The sequence below is a fragment of the Neodiprion pinetum genome, chromosome 5 (assembly GCF_021155775.2).
Source record: "Neodiprion pinetum isolate iyNeoPine1 chromosome 5, iyNeoPine1.2, whole genome shotgun sequence".
NCBI classification, from domain to species: Eukaryota; Metazoa; Arthropoda; class Insecta; order Hymenoptera; family Diprionidae; genus Neodiprion; species Neodiprion pinetum.
Window position 1 is genome coordinate 3,375,114 of NC_060236.1, and position 7,554 is coordinate 3,382,667.

Consider the following 7,554-nt stretch of genomic DNA (forward strand, 5'->3'; position numbering starts at 1 on the left):
ATGGATATACTATACATGCATATAATCAAGGTTGTATGCATAAGAAATCGATCCACGAATGAAAAACCCGCAACGTCACGTCGTGCATCGGATAAGCCAACACATTATAAGCTACGTGAAAAAAGCATTGCGTCTATCTGTATAATAAAATTAACCTGCATGACCGATTTTCCATGTGGTATTCAAGTACGAATGTATACGCGTGTGCGCCTGACGCTGAAATCCGTTGCGAAAAAAACAAATGAGGAAGAGTATAGAAGAGAATAGAAACCGAAGAAGTATACTATACGTATACGCGTAATCCTCGACCTGCCGCAGGAGTAATTAAGACCAGGAGAAGGGGATGCGGAGTGTTTTTTAGCTTTTAATACAAGAAGACTGTGCGAGGGTCGCGTTATACCCGCCTTGTGGTAGAACGCGTTATGCGCAAGGAGAGACCCGGGACCAGATGTCTGGGTCCGTTCGTTCGCGTCGCGTCCTCGCGAAGGAGGCCCCATTCATGCGTCGACGCGAGCGAGGAGCCTAGTCTATCCCTGCGGTGCAAGCACCGCCAGAGCACACCTTGCTCTTTGGTGGGCTTACGGCTCAGCCGCCTTCTGGATAAGAGAAATTCGATCCACCTTAGGCCTACGACTATATCCCCGCCCCCCCTCCACTCACTTTTCTGCTCCTCTTAATTCCACGATCCTCGCAATATCTTTCTTACCTCCAGCGGCGGCGCATGAACCGCGTCCTTATTTTTATTTTCTCGTTTCTTCACAACCTGTAGTGCCCTTTATTTTATTCCTTACATTGTGCACACTGCGTGCAATGCACTACAAGAATTCGGGATATTAAATCGGGTGGAGGTGAAAAATAAAAGAATGACCGAACGATGGAAGTATCCAAGATGTAGAATTTTCAAAGACGTGAAAATTTAAATTAAAATTATCGAAATTCAGAAGGTTTCAGTGCGGGAAGTCGAAATACGGAAATACAAAACATTATAGAACAACATATAATCTAGAATCTTATTCAATTATATATTATCGACACGAATTCTGACGTTTCTACATTTTGGTATTATATATATATATATATATTCTGACCTTTCTATTTTTTTACTTCCCCGTACTTCGATATATTCAACATTTTCTACTTTACCAAATTGAATTTTCGCTTCTTTAAATATTCGATATTGTCACCTTATTCCATGTCTTGGTCTTTCTAAATTTTCACCCGCAGCCATTAATTCTCTCTCCCTCTGTAACCAGAAAAAAACATTAGAAAACATCGCGTTTCAGATCGCGACATATGACTGAATCAAATTTTATCCCTCCGCAGTATATATATATATATATGTCCATACGCATATCGACAGCTCAACAGCTTCGGTTCCTCTTTATAACCAACGAACCACCATTCGTCCGTATCGTGCTTTTAGAAAAAATTGAATGAAAAAATGTCTGGAATAACTAATCGGTGACTCGATACTGACGAAACAGTCGCGTCTTCTTCTCATCCGATGTTTAATCGGTGTTGGCCCGCATCGTCAGTCTGATCGAAGACCCCCCAGTCGGGTCCCATTCGTCGACCGGGTGTGCGGCTCTTCGTTCGCGGGCCACTGGACGTGTCGATCCCCCCCCCCCTCCCTTCCTCTCTGACGTCATCTCATCTCATCTCATCTCACCTCACCTCATCTCATCTCATCTCATCTCATCTACTCTGCTTCTCGCTTCTCCGGTACCTGCGTCGCGACTCGTCCTCTCCTCCTTACTTCTTCTCTTCTTCCACTTCCACTTCTTCTTCTTCTTCTTCTTCTTCTTCTTGTTCGAATATCCAAACCAACCCGCGTGGTGATGGTGCCCGGTGGTGCCGATGTAACGAACAATGGAGGCGGGATGCTCATTTGTCTGCGGGCATTGTTGCTCGACCAGGCGGAAACACGAGCCTCCCCCTTTTCCTCCTTTCCCCTTCGTCCTTCTTCACGTACCTACTCGATGATCCGGTTGCGGCCACACCGAGTCTCGACTCAAATCAACCGCGGGCGAATATCGACCCTTCGAATTATCACGCAATCATGATTAACAAGATATCGATTTGCGATGGGGAAATCGGGATGATACCATTTCGATGAATCTGAGGAAGAAATTCGTCAGTCTTTAATCGATGTATCGAAGGAGTAAGATTGAAAGAAATCTTACCGTTGATCCAATTTCTCATAATTATAACGAACGATAAAATATCGAATATATGGGTGGTGCTTCTTAAATGATGCTTCGAATCTGATATGTAACCATAATCCCAAACGTACCGACAGAACCAAAGTGCAGACCAGTCCCCTTAATCTGGATAATCCTAATCGTTGTAAGGTTGTCAGAATGTGACTTCCGCTTTGCGACGGTGAATCGATCAGCTGCATCCATACGACGTATCGAATACCGTCCACATCCTGTTTCACTGCATAAATTGGCGTTTGTCTTTTCTTTTCTACTACTTTTTTTTTTTTTTGTTTTTCTGTCAAATGTTCACAAGGATACACGAATACAAACACGTGTACACGTATATACGTATTGAAACTTGATTTGGGTTATTAATGCGATTTGAAAGGTTTAGATCGTTATAACGCGAGAGATTCGTTCGCCGGTAAATTTCGCAGAGTCTGCGGACTAGTTGGGGGAATTCACAACTTCACATATCGACCTTAGATCCATCCGTACAACAAATTTCGGCGTTATTAAATTATATACAGGCATACGACGACGGTCCGCAAAACTGGAACAAGACGCAGCTTTCAAAGCTCGTTATATTCACTTGCCTGTACATTATACACACGTCGTATACTACATTCATACATTTTACGTACATGTGTACGTTTATTCCCTGCTTTTACGTTGCGTGCGCACCGCGACGGTGGACTTGTTGGAAGAAAAGAAGCAAGGTTACGAACACACGGACTCACACAATACCCATATACATATATGAATATATATATATCCATGATGTTATATGTGCGTGTACATAATATTACATAGGTATATACGGGCGTCTTCTGGCTCATTGAGCCCCCGGAACAGATTCGTCGCGACGTGGTCGACGTCCCCGTGGATTACGTGGGCCTTATGTTAGGGTCCCAAAAATATACTACGGTCAAGGTAGCAGCTCCTCTCGCGATGAGAGGAGGAGAATTGGGTCCTGAAGGGCGGCAAAGAGGGGGGGGGGGGGGAGCAAGGGGGACATCGTACCTTATCTTCGACATCGGTTGAGCTTCCTTCTTCTTCTTAACGCGTGACCGAAGAAGACCGCCGTGTAACAAAAATGAAGCTGCTGCTGCTGCTGCTGCTACTACTGCGATTATCTATATATATATATATATATATATATATATATATATATATACACATATAATAATAATAAATGCAAAATGCAAACTTATCCACATGTAAAATTTTTACTATATAACACAGATTTTTATACGGTATTCCGTAAAAATATTTGCGAAAGAAATTTAACGTCGTTTATTTATTCTTTGTCGATACAATCACTTTTTTTATATTACCGTGTAAATTGACTGAAAAAAAAAGAACAAACGAAAGCAAAACGATCTCTTGAACCAATCAAACAGATAAACGTTTCAATTTGTATCAGAAAATTTGACAGCGACGCAGGTATAATCAATCACCGTCAATAAATAGTTACTTGTACCGGTTGTTTTTTTTCTTTTTTTTTTTTTTCTCTTGTGGCGGTTTTTGATACGTACGACAATATTCGAACGTTTATTAATGTAATTATTGAAACTCTGCCATTTACCACAATTTTTTGGTATCGTAATTTGAAACAAAGCGATATATTCTCTCTTGCAATTAGTGCGGTTTGCAGTTTCAATCTTTCGCTACGCGCTCCCCGTTCTTTGAGAATGATCGAGGGATGGGAAAGGAAAGGAAAGAAAAGTTGAAGGAATGGGGAGACGAGGAGAAGCAACCAATTTGACGGGAAGATAATTTGATGTTAATAGAATATTGGCGAGCAGTAACCATAAATCTTTGGTTAATTTGGCAGAGTGATTCAACTTGCTTCTGTGCTGCTGCTGCTGCTGTTCGCCTTGTTGCTCTTTTTCAACGATTCTTCTTTCTGCTGCTCTTTTGTTAAATGCACCTTGATGCGCATCTCTTTGTGTTACGTAAGACTGTTGCGTCTAACGTTGTATACATGAACTATTATCGTTGTTGTCATTATTAAGTATATTAAACCTTGAGCGGGATTAACTGCTGTGTATAATTGATACAATTTTATTTTTGCTATTTTTAATCACACATCCGTTGAGAAAATGCGATTTAAAGCTGATCCTCGTTTTCCAAGCTTTAAAACTTTTCAACAATTGATCGCGATGATTTTCTTTTTCCTGTAAAATTCTGTCGATGTACGAGACAATGTACGATCGGATAGTATTTTTGAAAATAGTTCGAAGTGCTGTAAAAAATCGTCGATCATTTAATTTCGCACTACAGTAGTGACGCGATTTTATATCCTAGGATATGAATTTATTCGTTTAATTCATCCCATTTACCGTGACCTTAAACATTGGACTCGTAATTGCGCGTTTAGCAAACTTCCAAAGGCGTATCGAGGTTCGCTTCAGGCCTGGATTCGTATTTTGCAAGGATAATCGTGTACGTAATTTCGACTCTTTAACGGGTTGTTTCGATTTGCCCCGTTGCGTTGAACACGCGCTGCAACCAACTAGGCGCGAGGCGCTTTTAATTCGTTCAGGGATCGTCCCGCTGCTTGCACCGATCAAAACACTAATTTCACGGACGTTTAACGCTCCGATAGCCGCGAGTTTGCGCCACGTAATGTTGCCGATGGTACCGCGGGTCGAGGGCTGACCCCCAAACAACATCCTCGGGGTTAAACACCCTACGTTACACGAATATTACGCATCGTCGCTTTCCCGTCTCTCTTTTCCCTCCATCTCGCCCCCTCGCTCTCGTATAATTAATCACACATCGGGCTGTCTACGTGTCGTCGATTTTTCATATAACAATTATATATACGTGTACACAAATGTATGAATAATTTTTAGTTATACTTACAACGTGTTGTATATATTATAGTTGTTATACGACAAGAAAATTTACTCTCATTAATTGTCGTGATTTATTTATTGGAAATTCATTCAACTGCGGTAATTGTGAGCACGCAGTTTGTAGGGTGAAATTTAAAACTGCGAGTTTGAGAAAAATTTGAATATTTTAAGTTACGACGGAGACATCTGATGTCTACTTTTCAATTAATTTGCATAAAAAAAGTGAGTTTGTTAGTAAAGTTTGGTCAAAACGAGTCCTCGGAAAATGTCCATTTTCGTCTGGAAAATCGAGAAATGTAATGAAGTTTGAACGATTTGCTATTTTATAAGTATATATATATATATATATATATATATATATTTCTCTGTATTAAGTACACGAAAAATCATTATCTATTGTGTACGCAAGTTTGGAGTCGTGGACATACTATTATTATCATTATTACTATCATTATTATTGTTATTATTATTATCCTCGTATACTTTAACGTACTGTACAGAGTTCGAAGAGAAGTTTTATATACGTATAATACATACCCACCGAAGATCCAGTCCTTCTACATAGATCTATACACACGTGAATACACGTAGGCATGTATTTATGTATAAGGATGGGCCAGATGGTCGATAGGAAAAGGAGATCGATTATTATCGTCGATATTGCCGAATGATCGGTTGATCCGTTGTTGTTTGTAGGTAATGAAATTAAAAATTCTACCTTTATGGGTGTTTCGCCGTAGGGTCCGTCCCCTGCCTCTGCCCCTCGTCCCGACCTCCTCACCTGATATTGTTATTATTTATAAACGTTCGGCGATCGCTGATCGAGCCGTACTAACCCGCAGCACATGCGCTACTAGAAAGTCTTCTTACCAAGTCCTTAGCTTGGGTCAGGAATAACCCACTTCAGGTTAACTGCCGCCGCTGCCAGGCCTCGACCTCCGTCTCTATTGATTACCTGTTACCATTCCGCCTCCTGGGCTCGTGATCCGTGTTATTACAACAAATTTTAGTCTCCCCTCCCACCTCTCTTTCATTTATGGGATAATATATATATGCCGTTACGCGCAAAACGTGCAAGGCTGAAAAGACACGAATAAGATCTTTGACTCTTGACGTAAAAGACTCCGTGGTGGTTTTCCTCGATTTTGTGCAAAATTCTCATACCGGGTCGGAGTTGAATGAAGCCAAAGCAATGGACCAATTTTCAACCGAATTGGTACGTCCGACAATAGCAACGTTCGTTGTAACAAATAGTTCGCTCGATTTTGCTGGTCAGAATCTGATCGGCTCTGAGTTGGAAAATATCGAATTAATCAGGATTGAAATGGCGCAAATCTGTCGATTCATTCTCAAGATTTTATCGTATGAAAAATTGATCAGTTGTGTGTCCAGATGCGGGACATTTGAAAATGGTCGGTAATGATTTTTCAAATCTCGAAACATGGGTTCGGTTCATACATCGAAAATTAGCGCAAGCAGCCGTTCCATCGGAATTAAGACAATAATACAGTATGTAGGGAAGTTATGAAGATCGAGGGCAAACGACGCCAAATTTATGTAACAAGTAAATATGTCTGGCTGGTTTGGTTCGGTGGGAGTTTCGTTGTCCCATTTTCCACGGTGTAGAGAGCTAATCATAACCGAAGTGACGCGACTCGAGACTTCGCATGTACGTATAGAGTAGAAAGATCAAGACCAGACGTAACTAATTATTCTAATTTGTACAGAATTTGTCCCAATTCGTCGTCGTCGTCGTCTTCCACGTCGCTATGATATAACAGCCCTAGCTAGGAAGAAGCTATTATTCTCTCAGACGTTTGCAGACAGAAAAGAAAAAGAAATAAAAAATTGAAATTGCCCGCACACGCATTACACACATCTCTGGATTTCACACTGTGCTTGCACACTGCCTATTTCATATCAGAACTAAACACCGGACTACCAGCTAGATCTGGACAATGGAAGACCAGACTACGTAAATTGCTATTTAAAACGTCTCTATCCGTTATTAAATGTATGACTGCGGAATATATTATGGGAGAGGATTTTCCACGTCGCGTTGCTCTCGTTTTGTTCCGTTATTCTCATTTTCAGAAAAAACAGTTTAAAAAAATGTGTCCATTCTTCCACGAACCATCGTCATCTTGTCGTCATAATATGGTCATTAAATTGAGGAATTCAATTTCTAATCAGGTTCAAACTGAACCTGTTCCATCTTGTTTCTCGCACTGGAATCGTCGCGGAGTGTATGAAACTTGTTTTTTTCTTTTTTTGTTATTTTTAAATTGTTGTGTCGTTTCGTTTCCGAGAGACGTTCCGCACCTGCAGCCGTTTGTTTAAAAGGGAACATCCTGTTGAAGTGTTTATAGATATTGTTTATTATTTGTGGAAGACTGGATGTAGTGCCTGAATATGATCGTGGCCCGAACGAATGCGTGTTGATTTAAACACGTTTATAAACGTACACAGAGCGCAAGCGCGCGATAAAA